This window comes from Periplaneta americana, chromosome 6, assembly GCF_040183065.1.
Source record: "Periplaneta americana isolate PAMFEO1 chromosome 6, P.americana_PAMFEO1_priV1, whole genome shotgun sequence".
Taxonomy (NCBI): domain Eukaryota; kingdom Metazoa; phylum Arthropoda; class Insecta; order Blattodea; family Blattidae; genus Periplaneta; species Periplaneta americana.
Window position 1 is genome coordinate 82,784,275 of NC_091122.1, and position 22,440 is coordinate 82,806,714.

Consider the following 22,440-nt stretch of genomic DNA (forward strand, 5'->3'; position numbering starts at 1 on the left):
GTTGTCCTGGCTCCGTCTAGAAGATCGTAGGAAAATCCACTGTCTTTCCCTTCTCTTTCACATACTGCATTTCTCCACTCCTGTCTATCTTGCGTCTCGTTTTCAAAATTTATCCACCCATCATAACCTAGACACACGATCACAACACTCCTCAATATTATCCATTCTCTCCCACCGAACATCCTCATATTCATCTTCTTTCACTGTGGCTGTTCCTCGACTTTGGAATTCCCTACCGAGTAATGTCAGGGACTGTCAGACATCAAATCAATTTAAGAATAGGCTAACGAGATATTTTTCTAACAATTATTGTCAACAATAATAGCTGTTTCAGGTTTCTCAATGTTTATATCACAGATAATTTATTATTATTATTATTATTATTATTATTATTATTATTATTATTACTATTATTATTATTATTATTATTACCCTACTAATATTATTATTATTATTATTATTATTATTATTATTATTATTATTATTATTATCATTATTATAACTATTTCTTACCAGTGTTTATTATTGTCACACTAACATTAGTTATCCAATTTTCATTATTTACTTTCATGTTGTTTTATGATCTAGATATTAATGTAATAACTATGTAAACAAATGTATTTAATTAGAATTAGAGTCTGGCTGGGCGGAAGAGAAGGCCTACCGGCCTTAGCTCTGCCAGATTAAATAAATAAATTATTATTAAATTATTAGGCTTAGGCCTAGTCGTAATAACATAGTAGTAGTAATTAGTACAATTGAATTCAATTCAATTTATTAAGCCATTAAACATACAGTGATAGGCTTCATCACAATACAGAAGGGAAAAAAGATACATTTTACAGTACACATATAATTGAAAACAGTAAAGTTTAATTAAAATGAAAAGACGAAATATTTTAAAACTCTAAAAATTAATGAAAACACTTCACTCTTAATGTAATATTTGTAACTAAATGTAAACAACTTTATTTATTAAAGCAATTTGATATGAATTTATATTAAGAAACTCATCTACGGAGTAAAAAGAATTAATTAAAAGCCAATTATAATATCTAGTTTTGAAACTATTGGTTGGTAACTTATAATATTGACTGGGAAGCTTATTATATAATTTCATCCTCATGACAGAAAAATTTGTACTAGTTTTATGTAATCTACAATATGGAATATTAATTTGTTCACTATTTCTAATTTCATGCTCATATATATTGGCTACTAATGAGTAATTGTCTGTATTTTGTCGAGTGTAAAGGACTAGACTTAGTAGCAGTGGTAGTATCAGTACTGGAAGCAGTAGGCTTAGTCGTAGTAGCATAGTAGTAATTAGTTGACCTAGAATTAGTGGTAGTAGTAGTTGTATTAGTAGTAGCAGAAGCAGTAGACTCAATCGTAGTAGCATAGTAGTAGTCATTAGTAGACCGAGTATTAGTGCTAATAGTAGTAGTATAAGTAGTAGGCTCAATCGTGTTAGCTGCAGTAGTAGAAGTAGTAGGCTTAGTCGAAGTAGCATAGTAGTAGTCATTAGTAAACATAGTAATAGTAGTAGTATCAGAAGTAGTAAACTCAATCGTAGTAGCATAACAGTAGTAATTAGTAGACCTACTATTAGTAGTAATAATTAGTACTAGTACTAGTAGTAGTAGTAACAGAAGTGGCAGGCTCAATTGTAGTAGCATAGTAGTAGGAATTAGTAGACCTAGTATTAGTGGTAGTGGCAATAGTAGAAATGGTAGGCTTGGACCTAGTCGTAATAGCATAGTAGAATTAATTAGCAGACTCAGTAGTAGTGGAACTAGTAACAGTAGTAGAAAAAGAAGGCTTACTCGTAATAGCATCGTAGTAGGAATTAGTAGACATAGTAGCCTATTAGTGGTAATAGTAGTACTAGAAGTTGTAGGTTCAGTCGTAGTAGAATAGTAATAATTAGTAGACCTAGTAATAATAGTAGTAGTAGTAGTAGTAGAATTAGTAGACTCAATCGTAGTAGCATAGTAGTAGGCTTAATTAGTATAACTAGCAGTAGGCCCATTGATAGTAGCAGCAATAGAAGTAGTAGGCTTAGTCGTAGCAGCATAGTAGTAGTAATCAGTAGAGCTTGTAATAGTGTTAGTAGTAGAAATAGAAGTAGTACTCTCAGTCATAGTAGCATAGTAGTAGTAATTATTAGACCTAGTAGGCCTATTAGTGCTACTAGTAGTAATAGAAGTGGTAGTCTTATTAGTAGTAATTAGTAGACCAGTAGTAGTGGTAGTAGCAGTAGTAGTAGAAGTAGTAAACTCAGTCGTAGTAGCATAGTAATAGTAATTAGTAGACCTAATAGTAGTCTAGTGGTAGTAGCAGTAGTATTAATAGTAGGCTTTGTAGTAATAGCATAACAGTAGTAATTAGTGAAGCTACTAGTAGTGGTAATTGCAGTAGTGGAAGTAGTATGCCTAGTCGTAGTAGCATAAATTAATAGAAGTAATTAGCAGGTCTAGTAGTAGTGGTAGTAGGAGTAGTAGAATTAGTAGGCGTAGTCATAGTAGCATAGTAGTAATTAGTAAACCTAGTAGTATGTCTAGTGGTAGTAGCAGTAGTAGAAGTAGTAGGCTTAGCATAGTAGCATAGTAGTAATTAGTAAACCTAGTAGTAGGTCTAGTGGTAGTAGCAGTAGTAGAAGTAGTAGCATAGTAGTAGTAATTAGTTGACCTAAGTTAGTAGTAGTGGTAGTAGCAGGAGTAGAAGTACTAGACTTAATCGTTATAATATTGTAATAGTAGCCTATACCTAGTAACAGTGGTGGTAGTAGTAGAAGTAATAGTCTTAGTAGCATAGTAATAGTAACTAATAGTGATAGTAGTGTTTGCGGTAGCAGTAGTAATAGTACTATTAGTAGTAGCATGATTTGCAGTAGTAGCAATAGTAGTAGGGCTAGTATTAGCATAGTAGTGGTGATTACTAAATGTAGTAGGCCTAAGTTTGTATTAGCAGTAGGCCAAGTAGGCTTATACGTATTAGTACTGTAGGCCTCTTGTTTAGTAATTAATAGTAGGAGTAGTAGCAGTAGTAGTAGTAGTAGTAGTAGTAGAAGTAGTAGTAATTTATTCATTCATTTATAGTTTCGCCCCATGAGTAGGCCTAGATCTTTTCCTCCAACCTCAGCATTCTCCAATCTTTCTTGTTTTGTGGCTTTCCCTCATGTTAGGGTCTGTATAGGATCCATTTATCTTAATGTTGTCTATCATCTGATATCTTCCTCAGCCTCGAACTTTTCCAGTTCACCATTCCTTCCAGTGCATTCTTCACAGTCAGTTTCATCTTAGACAGTGACCCAGCCAATTCATTTCTCCCTTCCTGATCAGTTCCAGCATTTTCTTTCTTCACTCACTCTTTCTAGTAGGCATAGCATAGTAATAGTAATCAGTAATACTGGTGTAAGTAACTTAGTAGTCGCAGTATTATAGTAGTAGCAGCAGCAATAATAGAAATAGTAATCGTAGTAGTATAGTAGTAGTAATAGTATAGGTAGTAGAAATACCTAGTCGTAATGGTAGGGTCTGCAGTAGTAGGCTAGCAGTGGTAGTAATAGGACTATTAGCAGTAATAGTAGTGGTTGTAGTAGTAGTAATAGTAGTATTTGTCGTAATAGTAGTAGTAGTAGGCGTAGTAGAAGTAGTAGGCTAGTTGTAGTAGTAGGCCTATAGTAGCACTAGTAGTCGTAATAGTAGATCCTAATAGTAGTTAGCAGTAGGCCTAGTAGAAGTAGTAGCCTAGGCTAGTTGTAGAGGTATATTAGGCTAGCAGTTGTATTCGTAGTAGTAGATCTATTAGTAGCAGTAGTAGAAGTAGTATAGTAGCAGTAGGCCTAGTAGTGGTAGTAGTAGTAGTGGTACTATACCAATTTTATATATCGACTCTTTGAATTACAGAGGTTAGTATTGATCTAAATTCAATTGGGACGAGAATTAGTCTACGAATTTTTTCTAAAGCCTTCTTTAGGGACTTCCCTTCATAAAAGAAACTAGTCGTTCGCTATATTATCACAGTACACAATAAACTGCAGGGCCTACATGCGGATGGAGTTGAGTGGTTGCTCCCGAACCTGAGTAGCAGCCATTCTCAGTTATCTTGTTCTTGTAGAGAAATATTGTTTATTAGCCTTTGTTCTATCCTCAATTACGTTGTGGAAAGAGCTCTCATAAGCGGAGGAACGACTTTAACTCTTTGGCCGGGCTTGAGAGAGCGGGAAATTAGTTCTATTAGAATGGTGCAGTAGGCTACTCCTAGAATACCTAGACCCTATCTACTGGCATTTGTACTCTGGTCCAATTCTTAGTTGTTCGGCTGACTGTGCGCCATAGTCCTAATGTAACGAAACTACGTTATTTTACAGATTTTTTTCGGCTGACTGGATAACGGCAAAGGAAACCAACGTAGCTTAACAAAGAGAATATCTAACTTAGGCCTATTCGAAAGTCATCAGTTTGACAGAATGTACCGGGAATCAAATTTTGGTGGACTCGCTAGGAAACTGTCTACTAATATAGGCCTAGCTACAAAACAGACAACAGTAGGCCTACTTATACCCTAAGTCGCTTATCCTCTACAGTCCATAGAATCTGCTATGATTCGAAACACAGGACTCATCCATTAAGAGTCTGTCGACAGGTCACAATAATGGAGCGAAATATGAAACAAAATGACAGAAAACCCAAATACCGAACGAAAGCCTGTTTCAAACACACTTGACCCACTGTCTTAGCCTACATAGAAAGCCTGATCCCAATATACTTGACCCAGTGTACGTAACTCTTACATATAGCTATCCTAAATGTAAAAATTCTAGCAGCATGTTCTTTCGCTAAGAATCCATCCAATGACTGAGGTATGGCAGAAGGAACCAAAATTATCGGGATAAATCTCAGCAAAAATTGCTTTGTCAGTACAAATCTTACAGCTGTTGTGATTTAACCTTTGTGTCCATTGTTGAGAAGCTGTCGTCTGTGTTACGGCAGTTGTTAGAGAAAATCTGCTTAGAGCAGAATTTTGTACTACAAACGTCGCAAAATGTGCCAGGAGTCGAACCCTGGACTATTTGTTAAGGCTGACGACAGGTACTGCCGATCCCACGACGAAGCCTGCAGTTCCACTTGGTGTCTCCGAGAACGAGTTAAGAAAAGTTGCTAGGTGAAGAGGGTGCGAACCCGAACTAGTCCAGCCGGTTCTTGTATTAGTCTTTCGTTAGCAGTAATATATCGGCAGAGAGGGTAGCTACCACAATCCATCCTTCCTTTCGCTAATATTTCCTAAGACAGTCTTCAGTTTCTTTTCTTTTTCAGATTGTCTTTTAAAGGGTTGAAGGTGATTATCAATTCCTCATTTTAGCTCCACCCCCGCCGCTACGATTGGTTAGTAATCGATCGTGGGCGTGTCGGCAGGCAAGAGAGGGGAAGGAAGGGGAAGGCAGTTCGTTACTTGCGCACCTCATGTTTTCCCTAAAAATGCTGCTTCCACCCCTTCTGACGCAGTAAAAATCTCGAAAATGTTAGATAGCTAAAAAGAATAACACGTAGGGCCATTGAGCGTATTGGTTGCGTTTTTATGTGACATCATACCCAGTTCGTCTCTATAGCTTTTTGGCGGTACTTTCACGTAAGCCGTTTCCATTTTTCCCCACTTTTTTATTTGACGTCATAGTGCGAAGGTGGGGGTAATGAGGGGAAAAGAGTGTTGAAGCTTTTCCGAGTTGAAAAATGTAAAAAGGTCCGTCGATCCTCGTCGAAGACGCCGGTCACTAGGGAATGAGTTTCTGTTTCTTTCTTCTTTTTTTTTCTCTTGAAGCATACTCCGTTTCTTAAGAGACACTAAATTTACCGTAGCGTCTCCTCCTCTTCATCTCACCGCAGAGCTTCGAGTTTTCACACGCAAGGAAAAAGAAGCAAGGTAAGCCATGCAGTCATTTCTCAAAGCGTTGTCTTGTAGCTGTATTGTGTATTGCACGATGTTCCTAATACTGTAGATGCTCTGCAGCCAGCTAGAAGCTGCACAGCATTGTGTGTTGCTGCTACTGCTGCTCCTGCTGCCCAGCTTGCTTGCAGCATCCCCCTTAATACTGAAGCCACCCCTTTTCTGCATGGACAAGAAAATATCTCACTCTTCTTGTACGTATATGTGTGGGAAAAAGAGATCAAAACTTGGCCCAACGTTTTCAAGGTCCAGATATGACTTATAAATATTCTAACGTAAGAAAAAGGACAGGTTTTCTAGTGAATATATTTACAAATTACAATCCCTTAGGGCTGTATTGTGTTCACTACATACAATCTCGTGTAGCATAAAGACTACATCTTGTGTTTTCTGTTTCTTTGTACGACGGCTCCCTTCTTCTTCTTCTTCTCAGATGCTGCGCAGACTCCCGACACTTGCATGAGAAAAATGTGATATTTATGTTAGTGCCTCAGCTGTCATGCAAGTTAGTTCAGTTTGTAAAAAATCCATATAAGAACCTCACAAATATTTTCTACAGAAACGATAGGCCTACTGTGATCTGCAAGATGAACAGATATTTTTGAAGACGTTTTAACGCGTGTGTATGTGTGTGGGAGTGTGTTAGTTTTCCGATTTTCAACTATGTCGTAATCACCATTTCTGAATCGAATGCCGCAACTAACAATGTTGAGGAGAAGGAGAAGGAGAAGGTGGTGGTAGGGGTGGTTGCAGAGACGAGCTCCTTAATTAGTGTGGGTTCCCCCGGAATCAAGATGGCGTCACCGTGGTGGTGGTGGCGGTGGTGGTGGAGGGCGAGGCGACTACAAGGTGGGTTTTCTTGGATCGATAACGGTTTCAGAGCCTCTACGTTCGGTCTCACTCTCCCACGCCAAGGAGTTGCTTCTATATATATAATGGATAGGCTCATACGGTAACCAAACAAAGGCTAGAGGCTTAAGGCTTTCTGTAGCAAAAGACTGTCTTGTGGTTAAAGGCGTAATGCAAACTGATGGCATGCTAAAATAATGATAACTCAATATTTACTTAACTTAAGTATAGTAGTCTAGTGGTGTGTAGCTGGGTAAAAGGAAGACGTAGACACATAGCATACTCTGTTGAAATAATCATAGTTAACTCTATAACATTTGTTTCAATTACTACGAAAGATAACTTAATCGTACAAAACGTTGTTATTCTCTGCTCAAGTAAGCATTCGATTTTCACTTTATTATTACTCTCATTAGGCCTATTTCCTCTTCATTCAATTTGTGATGTTAGATAATACATGCATGACAGAGAATTTAATAAAAATTTCAGTAACATTCAGCATTGTTTAGCCTATATTTATAAATGAAAGAAGAGCATGATAGGTTTACAAATTTCAGTAATAATCCACATTGAAAACAAAACACAGAAGTGTAAAACGTGCCGTGCTACACGCAACGGCTGAAGCGCCTCATGAAAGAACGGTCGTGTGTTGAACTTTCCATTAAGATCATGACTGTTCATTATGTCGCTAACGTAATGTCCTGTGTTGTCTTGCTGTAGCGCCGACCCATCCACGGGTAGTAGGCTGTTTTTTTTGTAACAACGCTTTTAACTGCAGACGTAATATAATGCCGATAAGTGGCCGAAAAATTTTTCCTGAAGTCATCTTTGAGGAACAGGATTCGTAAATCTGCGACACAAGCCTTCCGGAAGAAGTTATGCAAAGCACTTTATTGTCCTTTAAAAACCATTGTCCTCGACCTGGCTTGAACCCTCGAACCTCTGATTTAACAGCCAGCATGGTACCGCAAGACCACCGCGAATTTTCCAAGTCATGATAGTCAAACCGTTTCATTATTAAACAAAATCAATTCCAAAGAATGCTTGACTATAGGAGAACTCTGAAAAATAAAACAATGCAGAGTAGGCCTAGGCCTGCACAGTTAAAGTTCTATAAAGTAACGACAGTGCCTACTAGGCTTATACCACATGGTTTCAAGCGACGTAACCGTTGTGCACATTGTGGTGAATTTCCAAGAATTATAAATAATTAAATACGCTAATATCGACATACATTTCTAGGTATTGGTGTGAAACTAACGTAACTACAAAAATTGACCTTTTCAGGTTTTTTTACCAATCGATAATAATTCGTTCTTCTACTTGTCACAAAAAATCATAACTCAGTTCCGAACAGTCTTGTATATAAAACAATTTTAACTACAAAACATGTGACATAAGCGTATTGCCTGTTAAGAATTTTGTTGTGAATAAAACATCGATTGTAGTTACGTTAGTTTCACATAAAGCCTTCGATTTTCTAGTCTTCGTTATAGACGATAAAGTCATTGTGAACCACACTGTCAATTCAGTCATTATTGTGTTGTAACTCTAAATTCTGATGATGTAGGCACTGTGTCATGATAATGCAAAACTAATGCAACACAGGTCTAGGCCTACATAAATCTTTCTTCAGCTTGTTTTATTAATAGAATTATTTTTTTTTATTTACAGCTATTTTAAAACTACAGAGATAATTAGGCCCTTTGAAGGATGACAATGAGCAATGGTGAAATGAAAATGTCAAATTAAGTTAAATCGATATAGCTACGCCTTCATGAAGAAAATCTTTCTGTTAACTACTTCTTTTAGGCTTAGGCCTACATAAATATTTAGGCCTATAGGATTTGTTGGAAGAAGAAATCCTCATTCCTTCTCCTGAGAAACAGTTAGGTGCAGTACATAACTTATCTACTAAGCTAAATTATTTCTATTTATGTATTGTCTTGCACGAGACTTTAAGCCCATTTCTTCATGTGATAAAATGTAGTAGACCGATTATACTATTAAATTAGCTAGCTTATATCAATGAAAATTGATTCCTATAGGCTATATTCACTGAATATCGCGACATTTACATATTTAAATATTACTAAATATCGGTCCTTTGTTACAACTTGGTTTGTCTTACTGAAAATGTAGAAGTATGCCTATTTGTATTTGATTCTTGGGAGGCAAAAAAAGGTTAATTTGACTCACATTCTGCAGTTATTCATTTTTCATGTTTCATGTTTTTGTCGTAAGCGGTTGGTTTACGCAGTGCAGGTTACAGCCAAGAAGTCATAGCCCTATTAATTTTGAATGTTTAGTAACTTATAAAATCATAAGTCTAATCTCACAAGATTTATAACGTAACGGTTCCGATTATTAAACGTAAATTGTTGGTAAATGGAACAGACTTTTCTCATCTTTCTCATTCTTATTATCACCAACTTTATCATTGTCAATTATCTAATAAAATTTCAAAGTTTGAGCTCTGCGTCCCGTTTTATCGTGACTCTAGTATAAGATTTGAATTCTGATAAATATATATACATTTTTGGTCAATTGGGCAGCGTAGCTTGTCAGCATGGTCAAGGCCATTTCTAAAAACAATGCGTATAATTAATTCGGCATTATTATTATTTTTATTGTTACTAATAGACTATTCTATTTATTGCGTAACTTTAAAAGTATCAATAGCCTACTTTTTTCTTGAATGTATTGTGCTCGGTTTACTTTTAGGTATAGGCCTATTCCTGGTTTTTGTTTGGTAAATAGGCCTATGCCATGTAGCCCATCTGATTAATGTAGACCGAAAAAGTTTGCGACTTAAGTAAATCTTGTTTGGCCTAAGGTGTGAATAAGTTATTGATTTATTTATCATTCAGTTTTCTGCCCAATAACACGTCCTTCACTGCAAACCCAGCATTCCTCAGTTTTATTTTTTGCCTTTGTCTTGGTCCACGACTAAGATCCATATATCTTAATATCGACATTGTTTATTTATTTAAGTTATTTATTTAGGCCTATTTATTTTATTTATTTATTTATTTATCTATTTATTATAAGCTATAAGCCTAAAGTGTTTTCTTTCTAAATATAGGCCTATTTTCCTAGATTGTTATTTAACACTAGAAATTTATTAAGTAACAAGATTTTTGCCACATGTTTTACATGCTCAAGGTCTCCGTTTAAAGATATTTACGACGTAAATATACAGTTCTTTTCTGCTTTTTTATTATTATTAGGCCTATTGTTATTATTATTATTATTTTTATTATTACACTATTATTATTAGGCTATTACTATTATTAGGCTTATTCTTATTATTATTCTTATTATTAATATTATTATTATTATTATTATTATTATTATTATTATTATTATTATTATTATTATTATTATTACCTATTATTATTAGGTTATTACTATTATAGGGCCTACCTGTTTACAAACTAAAAACATTTTTCTTTCAGATTCTTAATCCACATAAGACAGGTTATTCATTGACTAAGTATAAGCAGCTTTTGATTATATTAGGCTACTAGTACCGCAGCTGCAAGATAAGGCCGTTGCTTAAAGACAACACAGGAGATATATAGTCTATATAGCATGAACACATACCCTCTCCGTACTGAAGGGAAATAAATTTTTACTTCCCTGCTGAGAAACGAATCAACTGTCCGTCCGAATGGTTATATCGCAGAGTCATCGAAACGGGAAGTCACGTGACACTTACTTAACTGGACATTTTCTTGAAATTATTTTAAACAGTTGTATAATTTTACGTAAAACTCTATTCCGAACAGTAGGCTAATGTTTACAGGAAATAGCTAAGACAGTCCAACCACTAGCCTTTAAAGCTTTGAAGATGGGCCAGCAGAAACGGGTGGGGGAAACAGGGATGCGAAATAACCACTCGGACAGATAGACTGAATTTGTATCTCAATATGCTACCACTATGCAGTGGAAATTTATTACTATTTTTCTGCAGATAATCGAACTAGTATTCGCTACATTTAACTTATAACAGAAAACGCCACGCAAGCTTAGTACAATAAAATCTACAAATTTATGTTACATTAAGCCTAATAAACCCCGAAACTGAGTTGTTTGTTCATAGTTGCTCTATGTACACCTATAACTTGTACGTTAAAGAGGACATATTTTTAGGAACTCATTGCAGCTTCAGATCTTATCCACACAAAACAAGAACAGGCATTCGTCCTACTGCCTTTCAAGACAAATCCTTTCACTGAACGAATTAGGCCTATCCTCGCATCAATAAACCAGCGCACGAAGCAGCTAAGGCGCAGCACCAAATGATAATCCTTCGTCATTCCATCACTGCAATAAGCTAATTTCAGTTTCATTTTCATTAACAATCGTAACAGCAAATTAAGTTCCTCCGCTGCGGTTCAGATCTTAGCGTTTCTGGTTACTGTAGGCTTACATCCAGTTCAACTAGTTTCCCTGCCTCATATTTTTCTGCGTTGTCTTCGTCAGTGACATTGCACCGGCCTAAAAGCTCATGGAAGACAAGTGATGGTTCAGAGTCAGAATAAGCTCATTTAGTAGAGAGTAGTGATTGTTTGTAAAACAAATTGATAACTTTTTCGTTATATATTTACGCCTATTTATCATTTATAGTACCTATTAATGTGCTAGTCAGCAGCGATTGGACAATAATAGTCCAGCACAATAGATACAATAATAATAATAATAATAATAATAATAATAATAATAATAATAATAATAATAATAATAATAATTGTATTTATATACAGATTCCTAATGTTTACACATCTTTCTGTGCCTAAAATCTTAAAGTTTTATACTTGTTCTCCACTCTTCTCTATCCATCTAGTCCATGTCGTTCAGTCTGAAGTCTCTCATCTCTGTTCTGATCTCTTGTAAGCATGAATTTTCAGGTCTCCCTTTCCTTCTTCTCCCAGGTGGGCAAACATTCCAGCACCATTGTAGGTAACTTTCTTCTGGCATTCTTCTCACATAAGTTACCCATACTAAGTCAACTGCTTATATCTCACATAATCAAAAAACGGAATGTTGAATGTTCATTTCATCTCGTATAATTGTATTTCTAATTTTTTTTCTAATTTCGAATGACTCGCTGATCTTAAAAAGTCCATTTCCAATGTCATGAGTTTTGACACTAAATTTTATTAGATTTCCATGTTTCAGCACCATATGTAACAGTACTTTCGACTATTGAATTATAGGCTATATTTGCAATTTATTTTCCCTTGTTATAATATGTCTGTCCCATAGAATACCATTCAACATTGCTGTTACTGTTATGCCTTTAATAATTCTGTTCCTATTATCAGATTTTGTCTACCTCCTTTACCTATTCGAACCCACAAATACTCAAATACTACACAGTCTTTAATGCAACCTCTCTGATCTTCCAATAATAATAATAATAATAATAATAATAATAATAATAATAATAATAATAATAATAATAATAATAATAATGATGATGATGATGATGATGATGATGATGATGTCCGCCGCTGGAGTAACTATTAGCATCTCTCACTCTGAAACGAGCGGGCCGAGGTTTAATCCTGGTTGGGACAAGTTATCTGGTTGAAATTTTTTCCGGATTTCCCCTTAACCCATTAAGAGCAATTGCTGGGTACAGTAACTTTCGTCTTTGGATCTGGTCTCATTTCTTTGGCATTAGGCCTATCACCTTCATTCACACAGATGCTAGATAACCATCGCAGTTGACAAATCGTCGTAAAATGTTCTAATTAAAAATAACAGTAATGTGAGGCCTAATGTTTTTAGTACTTACCCTATTTATTCATTATTAATATTAACGTGTTAACCTAGATAAAATAACCAATAGACCCTAATTGACTGGCACAAGGATGATGGTGATGATGATAATAATAATAATAATAATAATAATAATAATAATAATAATAATAATAATAATAATAATAATAAAGCATAATAGACTACGCATTCAAAATAATTTACAAATCCTAAACTAGTAATGTAAAATCATCACAATATTAATGTCATAAAAGTTGGTAGTTTTAATTCATCTGGAGAACGAACAAAGAGATTTGGAATGTCTGTCGTAATAAAGACTGGAACCTTTTATACATCTCTGTGTTATTAACAATTATTATAATAAAAGTAAACCTCTGATTGAGGTAGTACATCTCACTTGACGATATGTGTCATAGAAAGAACATTTGTTTGTGTACATCTGAAGTATGATTAGTGTAATATGTAACTAGTCGTGGTATGGGAGCTACCCTACCCCATTATTTCCTGGCTTAGTTGCCTTTCTTCGGACAGTTGACTAAACAACAATAAAAGTAAATAAAATTGTAGTACAGTAATAAAAAATTTCAGCCTAATAACAAAATTGACAATATGAACACATTAATGAATTGTACGTACCTATATAGGCCCTATGTGATTATTATTTAGTTAATAATAATTATTTATTTTATTTATTTACTATTCTTTTTATTTATTTATTAACATTTAATGTGCTCCACAACAGCCATGGGCCAATTACAGTTCAGCACAATACAATTTAACAAAAACATTAACAATGATATAAGTTAAATTACAATAAAAGTACATGGAATAATTATTAAAATAATGACAATTGAATATAAATATAATTGAAAATGAAAAAATGGAATCATGTAAATGAATATAATACAAATGATATAAAAGATGACAACAATAATATTATAATGCATATGTAAACAAAAGACATAAATTAATAACAACTGACATAAAAATCCAAAGAGTAGGCCTAATACTACACATTCAATTGATCCATGCATTTTATTTTATACATCTGCAGACAGGAGAGAGAGTTTTAGAAATTCTATTACAAAAACATTATGAAATCTTAAACTCTTAGCAGAAATACGAAGACTGATATTGCTTATGAAATAATAATAATAATAATAATAATAATAATAATAATAATAATAATAATAATAATAATAACTATTATTATTATTATTATTATTATAATTGGCGGTATAGTTTAATTTATTTAAATAATTAATTTATATATAGGCTATATATAATATCTTATATTAATAAAAAATCGAATTACCAATAAATAACAAGAAAATCCATTACCAAGTATAAATATGGAACCAATAAAGAAAAAATTATCTTAAAACAATAAAAATAAAGTGCGTCAGGCTCAGACTGACTAGACTCTGGCCCTACATCCATATGTCGAAGCAGAAGTGGACGATCATTCAACCAGAATGGGGGTATCGTGTGGTTAGCATGATGATACCCCAGCCGTTATAGCTGGCTTGAGTAATTAATCAGATATCACCACCAATCTTAGCTCCCCAAGTGCATCACGAAGATAGGTGCACTGGCCAAAATTGCACGAGAACGTTTCTTCTCCCACTAATAATAATAGTAGGACCTAATAATAATAATAATAATAATAATAATAATAATAATAATACAGCAGTCCTCATCTGTAGCTTAAGATCTAGCGTTTCCAGCTACAAGTCCAGAAGACTTTAGTTCGATTTCCAGCAATTTATTGAGTGAAGATATTTCTCCCTCTGGAAATGAGTGTTTGTACATTATAGTGCGATTCTCCTGCATTGTTCTTAGCTGTGACCTTGAGTTAATAATAGCTGTCTAATAACAGTGAAGCATGATGATGATAATGATTGTGATTGTGACTTTAATTGCTTATTTAACAACGCTGTATGAACTGCGATGTTATTAATTCATTAGTGATAGAACGACGGTATGTGGCGAGATGATACCCAGGATTTGCCATAGATTACCTGACGTTTTACTTACAGTTGGAGAAAATCTCGGAGAAAGCCCAATCAAGCAATCAGTTTAAGCGGCGTTCGAACCCACGCCCGAGTGCAGCGCCGATTCTGGTAGGCTACTGTGATGATGATAATGATTAAGTTGGTACCGGTAATGATGACGGTGATGAAGCTGTTCGAAAACTTTTCTGCTATTTACTATGCTATTAGTCAATTCTACAATCTATTGAAACTTAAAACAATTGTCTGCCTCTTTCTTGCACTGAAGTTATCCCGCTCTGGAATATCTGTGCCTCCCCCATATTACAAGACTGGTGATGCACAGAAAAATGGAAAATACACAAAAAATTCTATTGCTGTAACGAAAGAAAAAGAAAGTAGCCTATATTCCGGGGCCGTATTCATAGACATTCTTAACGCTGGCTTCCGGTGGATGATCAGCGAACTAATGTTTTTCATATTCATAAACCAGTGTTAGCGATATGATAATATGATATGATATGATATGATATGATATGATATGATATGATATGATATGATATGATATGATATGATATGATATGATATGATATGATATGATATGATATGATATGATATGATATGATATGATATGATATGATATGAATCCCGTACAAGTAACCAGTCGATAGACGGGGCTAGTTTAGCACACTCGTAGCGCGGGCTAGCGAAATGTCTTTGAATAGCACCCTGTCATTAACTGGCTGCCCTATGACGTCATCATTGCGACTGCGATTGCTGACTTAAGAGAGCAGGTAACTAAAGCTCAGTGGCTACGCAATATGTTGCGTGATTTTTTGAAATTGTCTAAATCTTAATGGGTGCCAAATAATTGAGAAAAGTAAAGTATTAATGAAATAAGAAATTAAGCACAACAAAATGTGATACAGGAATAAAGACACACCTGCGTATTTTCTATATAAATAAATACAAGCTTATGCATATGTAAATCAATAAGTATGTCATCATACGAAAATAAAAGGATACTTGTAGGCCTTACGTACATTAAATACAAAATAAAATAAAAATGTATTTGCAGCTCTGTATTTGAAGGAGTTTCATGTTTCAAAACAAAATTAATGGTTCAATGAACTTGTAATCATATTTATAAGTTTAAAGTACCCTTCGTCCTTTGTGGCAGCTCCCAAATGGTGATAAATATTTCTAAAATAAAAATTGAATAATAACGAACAAACAAAGCACCTGCAGTATTTTAGTAGGCTATATCCTACTCTAAAAGTCTATGATAGATTATTGTAGGCTACATATTATGTGATCTGTGGAAATAAGAGTACTTTTTAATATTGTGTGGTACCCCAAAGAAAGAATCTAATAGGCTATTTTAAATTCCTGTGCTTTGTTTAAAAACTCAATAGGCCCTAATTATTTGTATTTTGGCTTGCAAACCGAGATTTAAAGCTTTGAAGAGATTTGTTAGACCATATCTCTCAAGAACGCGGGACCACAGATTAATTTTCCATCTCGTAATTTTGTAATACGCTTCTCTTTTTCCTCCATAATTGCTACCGTAACAAAAAAATTTTCGAACTTTTTTCGGAAGATACTGGATGCAACGTACTTACCACAATAGGTAGAGGCAAATTAATAAATTCAATGTCAGAGACTTATTGTGACCAAGTTCTTCAGATGCAGCAATTAAATATCATTTTGAAAATTTATCATCTCTAAAAGGTCTCAGATTTTTTCTGACTTAGACCCATTAAGAGGATAGGTATACAATAAAACAAAGGCGTACACAGGATTCACCAATGAGATCTTCGAAATCTCCACGGTCATTTGCTGTATCATTGCAACATGCCCATCTTCACTGTATGCGGCATATTCACTAGACTGGGTGACATTTTGTACTGCCTCCTTCTTTCATAAATAAACACATGGAGATAAATAGTTGGCTAGACTTCGGTTTTCGTTTACAAGAAATGTGAAAAGTACCTAGATCTAAGTATTAACATGTTGCTACTTTGTTTATGTGACTCATCGCTTGAAACAGTACTTGCTTCATTTATACGAACATGCGAATTCTGTCCTCTGTCCGAAATAAACGAGATGATTATAATTTATATGTCCTAGACTCATTCCATAAGTTTATAATTATCTTATTACACTATATCAACGATAAACAGATCAAATTAACATTCTGACTGGTATAATATACAGAGTATCCCATAATCTTTGGGACAATGTCAGAAATAACGCATTTTAATGTATCTAAAATAGTTCTGTATTTACGGTAAAGGGTTGACGAAAGCCTACCGTTTTGAGTAAAATTGGGAATTATATAAGCTTAGAGTGTTAAAGAAAATCATAGTCACACAAAGTTATTTTCAAATGGGATATCCTAGTTTATATTGTATACATTTCTTGCACTCCTCACCCTTAGTCAAATAATATAACCATGAAGAACATTAACTAGTATTCAGATCATTAACGAAACAAAAACAATTTAAAGATCATGTGTAATCTATATTTTAATTATTTCATGGAAAAGTGTCTTTCAAAAAGTACATTTCTATACAAATATTCGAATTACTTTGTCCCTTCTACAACACGCCTTTCAAATTCTTTTTCGTGTACACTCTTATGACATTGCGCATTAGGCTACTGGAAAGGAATATCTCGATGCTTCCATAATCCTGTTTCGTAGATTCTCTACATTTTCTGGCCGTGTATCGTAGACCTCTGATTTTAAGTGTCTCCATAAAAGGAAATCTAATGATGTTGTAACCCGACAGAGTGGTAGATAACTTATTTGTTAGTTAGTTCCAATTCACCTTTGCGGAAATTCCTTCTCCAGATAGTTACAAAATAATTGATACACTGTATGCTGGCGCACCATTGTGCTGAAAGAACATTTGAAGTGTTTCTTGAAGAGGTAGTTCTGACAAGAATTCTGAAGAAACTATAGTTAGACCCTACATATATGGCGGCCATTTAATTTACTTCATATAACTCTGGTCCTAACAAGCGTTCATCTACAAATCCACACAATAAGCCTACATTAGTGTCCTGTACTTGTTAAAGATAGATTTATTTTCTCACCCTCAATGGTGATTTTCTGCAGCTCAGTAGAGTGAAATAAGGCGATTCACTACTCCATTTTTTACGATATCCTTCTTTCTCTCTCCATTAAACTATTGATAGGAAACTGGGATCATCATTTATATTAACTATTAAATTACTTCGGAAGCAAAATTCATACGTCTCTCATAATATTTACCTCAAAGACTCTGTACTAAATCCAACTTGAATGGATCCAATTTATTATCTCAAAATTCGGCGTAGTGAGTTTTGGACATATCAAATTCTTTTAGAATATCCCTTACGGATACCTGTGGGTCTTGATCATATGTAATGCCACGACTGGTTATAAGCTTATCGGTAAATCAGCGAGCCACTTTAGAGACTAACGGATTTATCTAGATAAGTCCAAAATTACGAGTTGTATTTATTAGAACTATTTCACGAATATCCACTGATTCAAGTTCTGGCTGATGCATCTGTTATCAGGCAGTACATATCACTTGACGATATGTGTCAGAGGAAGAAAAATTGTCGCATACATTTCAAGTCTGATTAGTGAACTGTGTTACTAATCAGCGATATAAGCAATAGAGGAGGAAATAAACTAGCCTTCCTACCCCATATCTTCTTGCTTAGTTGCCTCATGAGTGATGCCTTATTGATGTCACTGATGAGGTTCCAATCAGTCTTCGAACTGCTCACTAAACATACATTTCACGAATGGAAGAAAATAATAGAACTAATAAAACCAATAAAATAAGATAATAGACCTATTTCAAATATACGTCTTAACCTCATAGCTTTTGGTCACTGCAACTGTGATCTTATGGCTGTCAACAAACTTACCAAATATAAATTAAAAGTGGTATAGGAGATTTTAGTAAATAACGTAATATATAATTAATACATTCTTTTCATTTCGGTGTTCTGAGGTTTAGCCTGTCAAATTAATTAATTTATACTTTACACATGTTTATTATACCTGTTTAATAAGCAACATGAAATAAGTGTCGATCGATAATATAGGCCTAGTATGATTCATAATAATTATCGTTGTTATGGGTCATGATTGGTTTATATGTAACATTTAGCTGCATATGACTGATCTAAGGTACCTGAAGGTAATATGGTCACCTTAATAGAATTAATTTTTTTATGACTGTGGTAGGCTATTCCCTAAATAAAAAGTTCGTGTATTTGCATGAACTTCGATTCTCGTGCATAGAAAAATAATCCAAGACTTTTCTTTAAATCAGAGTGCTTTGTTTTTACCATTTTGAAAAATCTTACATTGAGTAGGTAATATGCCCATATGAAGGTAATATGGCCAGAAAAAAAGAAAATTCGTTATTTCGGAAAGAAATTATTGGTGATTAATGAAGTTTGGATTGAAAATAATGGTTCTTGGCTTCAAAAAATATTCCCACAAATAATTTGTGACTAGGTCTATAAACATTGCAATTTGAAAAAAGAAACACAATAATAATAATGGCAAAGTTAAAGGCACGGAAATAAAAAAAAAATCAATGGGTATATGTGTGACAAATAAATAAGTCTTTTGTGAGTCCAACACATACATCATGCATATAGGCTACACCACAAATCGCATATTCATGTGGCCATATTACCTGCATTCAGAACCTCTCGAAAAATCAGCTATTTTTCAGTTCAATATGAATGCATTTTAAATAAGCATTGGATGTCTGTAACGAGCATTGAACGAGTTATAAAATGCTATGTAGAAACTATAATTACCAATTGCTTGAAAGGAAATATAAGATAAACTTATCAATATCAATATTATAACACCGTCTTAATCCGTTGCCACAAATCATATAAACAGGGCCCGTGGAAGCAGTTTTGCTATTATCCACTAATCTCGCTGATTATGTACACTTCCTAACACATATTTCTACATACTGGCACTAACTTTTTGTTTTCATATCAATTAGCTACAGAACAGCCATATTAGGATCTGCATTGGCCATATTTCCATCACATATCTTATATCAAATGGTGAAATGGTTATTATGATTTACGTCGATAAATGGTTATATGAAAATTATGAATACTCGCAAATATGGGGACTCTTTGTTATATGGTCAATATTAAGTTAACTAAAGAACAGAACACACATTGTTCCAATGACAAGTAGGATACTAAGCATTAATTTATCAAACATTATACATTTTTGTGACTTTAGTCTTACTTCGAATTGTACTTGTTCTATCTCCAGAGATAGCCTACAATTAAAAGAAACGTGCCATATGTCTACACTAAAAATAATGGAAGCCAGTTAAAGGTAGAAACTTTTTTTTTTTGTACGAAGTTATCTCTGACAACTCTCCTCAAACTTACGACTTGAAATTTCTAATAATAAATTGTACTAGTTCTCTACATTATTATGAAAAATTATATTGTACCTGTAGTGTAGTTTCAATGTTTCAAACATTTGATGAAATAAATTATTTGTAATGTTTCGTAATATTAATGTATGCCATTAAAGTAATTACGTCACAAATATTACGAACATAATTAACTTAATTTACAAAACTTTCCACCAGAATGGCTTACCCAAAATGGCAAAGTATACCTAACAAAATGTAATAATAAAAGGAGTACATAAACATAAATTCAGGGTACATATGACAAAAGTATGTGAAAAGTATTACATAAATTACTTAAGAATTGTAGCACAAATCCTACAATTTTTACATATACTGCTACGAAGAAATATAAATCGACAAAAATATTTATTGCAATTAGTTGTCAAAATTTTTCATTACTTGTAACTTGTTTTTCGAGCTTCACGGATATCAGTAATAAATGAAAGGCATATTGTTATAACCGTCAGTAAAGGAATCTTAGATAAAATATAAGTAGAAATATGCCTATAAGATATAAATCTTATATAACTTAATCTGTAAAACTAGTGCAAGAATTTTTATCTTTTATTCATTTTTTATTTTGAGTTGCTAGAACAATATTTTATGCTAATTCAAGCATTTAACCTTTTATAACATTCGATTTTATTTATACTCCCCGTTCAATTTTGAATGGGAGCTTTCGACACTAGACTTACGTTTACGGTGTCATAGGTTTCTATGCTAAGCCTATTCAAAGACAAACGATTTTACTGATTAAATAATCAATTTGTGGTATACCTACTTTCGAATGTCTGAGTTTCATATTCAGTATTTTATTTGTTTTTAATTATGTCCGTTTTTTAATACATGTTGTCTTGTCACGTAAACAAGAAAATATTGATGTTCCTGGAATTCTGGAAAATTGAAAGGAAATTCAATCACGCAACGATCAACAACATAACAGTAGGTTACTGCTGTCCAACTGAAACTCCTGTACGGAAGTACTTTAAGTTTCAAGAATAAATTTGTAATGCTCTATTGTAACATTAATTTCGACATTAAGAAATATTTTTAACAATTAAATGAAGTTTATTTTTAATAATAACATGGATGACATTTATTTCTTGTTTTCAATACGCTGATGTATTAATTTCTTGACAAAACAGAAAAACAATACCAAATTTGAACAACAGATATTTCGTATATCTTTTATCTTGCCTTCAGGATTGAACTCGCTCAGTGATGGATATATAGAAACAAGTGCAGGAAGCCCCCATTTAAAATTGAACATGTAGTATTCAAATATTCTTTTATATTCTCTGTTGCCAAAAAAAAAAAAAACACAAACAATTTAACCAGTACAATTTCACTTCTGAAATGTCGCGTATGAAGCAGTAACAACTGTTCAACTATCGCGAAGACACAAATTTCATAAATATTTTAATTTACGTCTAAATGCCATATGGACATTATTTTAAATGGAGTCTGTATTTTGAGACTTTACTAAAAATTTTATAAAATGTGAATGTGTGAAAATTAGTTAAGATGTTTTTTTTCTAAAGCAGAGCTTCAGAATTAAGTCAATTTGCCGGGAAAGTTCAATACGTATAAGTAGGCCTGAAGCTTGAAAAAGGATAAGTAGGCATAGTTAACATTTTTAGCGTATCCACAATATTAACACAAGATTTTAATGTCACTACCTCAATATTCCTATCACCATACTTTTTTGGTTCCTCTATATCAGTGTTCCTCAGTCTCTTCTGTAATCGTACCCTCTTAGCATTCCGATATTCTTTAAATACAGCGACAGTAAATATAAGTTAATTACATCAAGCTAATTGTAATGTGCAACAGTCACTATGAAAGTTAGTATTACGCAATAATTGTATTAATTTACTTGTGTTATTTGTTTATTACTTCGTAATGCAAAGATAAAGCCAATGATAGCAACATGTGAGATGTGAAACTGACATAGTGATTTTATTTATTCATATAGCTTACAGGAAAAGAATAATTCAATAATAATTATTATTGATATTCAGTAACTTCTTGAAATTACAGCCTTGTTGAACCACAGTAGTGTTGAAGCTTAATTGAGGCATTAAGAAAATGTAAGGATGATTACAAAAGAAGTTTACTTTATGGGAAACCTAATCCAATTTTCTTGACACAATGTGATTCATTCTTAGATTAGCTGTACTTAGAACTACAAATATACCACTTTTAGGATTCAAAGGGCTAAAGGGCTCCCTGCCTTACTTTTCATTTCAGTTAAGTGTGAAAAACTGGACTCACATAATTATGTAGAGGCAAAGTGAAGAAGTTTCTTCAAAGTGACGCGAAGTCCCGAAGCTGCAGGTTTTCACTCTCAACACTTTGCCTGGAGGTAGACACATCTTTCAGACCTTCAGTCC

The 22,440-nt window shown here is 33.7% G+C and overlaps 1 long non-coding RNA gene across 6 annotated transcripts in view; it reads left to right on the forward strand.

Moving 5' to 3' along the window:
- The window catches only part of LOC138701464 (uncharacterized), a 1,004,334-nt gene that overhangs the window by 741,610 nt on the left and 240,284 nt on the right, over positions 1 to 22,440 (forward strand). Inside the window, exon 1 of one of the 6 annotated variants that reach the window (XR_011332588.1) lies at positions 5,526 to 5,925. The exons of 4 other annotated variants lie outside the window; for them this stretch is intronic. This is a non-coding gene — a long non-coding RNA (uncharacterized lncRNA). Of the gene's footprint in view, positions 1 to 5,525; positions 5,926 to 22,440 lie in introns of those variants that run through there. One more of the 6 variants, XR_011332593.1, reaches the window with a different exon arrangement.